The sequence below is a fragment of the Schistocerca americana genome, chromosome 2, assembly GCF_021461395.2.
Source record: "Schistocerca americana isolate TAMUIC-IGC-003095 chromosome 2, iqSchAmer2.1, whole genome shotgun sequence".
NCBI classification, from domain to species: domain Eukaryota; kingdom Metazoa; phylum Arthropoda; class Insecta; order Orthoptera; family Acrididae; genus Schistocerca; species Schistocerca americana.
In genome coordinates, this window is record NC_060120.1 from 517,092,195 (window position 1) to 517,094,621 (window position 2,427).

A 2,427-nucleotide genomic window follows, 5' to 3' on the forward strand; every position below is an offset into this window, starting at 1 on the left:
ATGGTCTGACCTGGGGACAGCATGGGGGGCTGGGGGCGTTGCAGCATGGCTACATTTTAGACAAACAAATCGGCTGCGGGTGGCCATCATTTACCTCACTTTGTTATTTGGTGGGGTGCGACCTTTTTTGTATGCCGGCATCATTAGTGCATAGCGGTCTCCTGGACTGTGCAGCCATGTGCTTACCAGGGACGCTTTGAAGTGAAGAATTTGCCAGCCGATACGGCCGGACGCTGCAGGCAGTATAGGTGGCACACACAAGCACAAGAAACTGTCCATTTGAAAAAGCACAAATCTCGCTAAAAACATGGTACCTTCCACTTCAGCCATTTTTCCAACAGCTTGTAGATGAAGGGTAGAGTTTGAGTACATCTGCCGCTAGTTTTGAGTGGTACTGTAAAATTATTTCCCAGCAGGATAACACCAGTTGAATGGCATGGCCAATTCTTAAGCTGTATTTCCATTTTAGGTGCTCCTTGTGTAGCGCAATGCTTATAATTGTGTAATTATTACCGATCTTTATGATTAATTTCATGATTAATACTAATCTTTACTCCAGTTTCCCAACCAAAATAAATCATGTACAATATCCTAACCAGCATCTGGACAGTTTCCATGTGTTGGCAGGTGCACTTTGGTTTCCGTCCAGAAACACTGGGGTTATAATCCTGGAAAGGCACCGCCAGTTTTAATTTTCCACCAGTTCCTCGGTGGGGGGACTGGGGGTGGAATAGGACTTCAGCACAGCCGTGGGACAATTAAATTCCCACAAAAATTCGAAATTCTCGCCAAAATTCGAAATTATTTCCAAAATTCGAAATTCTCTCCGTAATTTGAAGTACCTGCCAATAGGGTAGGTGGGGGAGAGGATGAGGTGGGAGGGGGAGAGGGAGGGAGCTGGGACCCATGTGCCAGCTGGGGAAAACACATGACGTCATCCAGGGTGGGGGTATGAGAGTGGTTAATTGATCAGTTTCATTAATTGCATATCAATTTGATATCAAAAGTGTGCTCGTGCCAGACGTATCCTACTACTTCAGTATTGCCTTGCGCGTGCCCACATTTCTCTGGAATCAAAACAAACCCTCCCTGAGGTCGGCTTTTATCGTTCATCTGTAAGGAACTGGTGTTAGTGTGTTGCAAACATAAACTGATAGCTCTGTAATATTCACAATTGTCAGAAACTGCTTTCTGTGGAATTACAGTTGCTACATTGTTCTTGATATCTGAGGCTATTTCACCTCTATCGTATACTCTGTAAACTCAAGAGCGAGCAGCGCTTTTGGTGGGAGAAGGCGCCTCCGGAAGAACCCTGCCATTGGCCTACGGGGGCAACCAAAATCAATCGTCCGTTACCTGCCCAGCAGTGTAGATCGGGTTACAGTGATATACGTCAGTTCTGTTCGTGGGATCTTAGTTGCCAGTGTCATTCAATTAACTTTTTTTAGAATTACTGATGCACTTCGGAATCCAGAAGTGATGGATAACCGCCCTGCATTGCGAGAAGTTGTGCAGAATACGAAGAAGAGGAGGAGATATTTGCGGAGTAACGAGCGTTGAGTCGTCTCTAATGTTATTACAGAGTCTGTTCAAGTGCGACACATTAAGAACTATTGACTAATATTACCAGTCCCAATCAAAGGGTTGAAGTTAACGCAAACGTCAACATCGCCACAATAGGGTACATAAGAAAGGAACACGAAAATAAACCACATGGTTTACTGGAATCGCCACGAAGGCAACTAATAATTTTGGGAGGAAACCTATCGTCATAGACAGTTTCGTAAAATCGGTCATTCGACAAACTGTGGAGGAGTTTTACACAAATCAAAAAATAGTGCAGCCATTACAGAAATTATATACTACCGTAAAACTAAAATCCATTCTCCTTGGCACGAAGTTGTTTCACACAAGAAATAGCATGAAACGGGATTTACCTGGAAAATATCTGTAACTAAACGAATGATTCTGGTAGAGAGAATGGATATAACTGACTGGCGATGTAAGTACCTGCTCCAAGTGAGGAAATTAAGGGAGTGAGGCAGAAACTTTTTTGTGTTGATGAAATTTGGATAGACAACAATATCATTTATAGAAAATGTTAACAGAGTCTTGGCGTTGATGGCATTATGGACATCGTTAGTGGAAGAAATAGGAATTTGTGGCCAATACTGGATCAAAGATGGGTTTTGATCCAACGCACAGTTAGTTTATAAAGCGGGGTGTGAAACAGAGGACTACCATGGCCAAATGAGCTACGAAAATCTTTCAAGTTAGGTATTGACTAAAGTAATTCCGAACTTGCACCGAACTGTGTTACTGTTATGGACAATGTCCCACATCACAACAAGAAGCATAACAAAGCTCCAGCCAGGTTCTCGAATGAAACGGAAATGACTGAGTGGTTATTAGCAAATAAGGTGACAG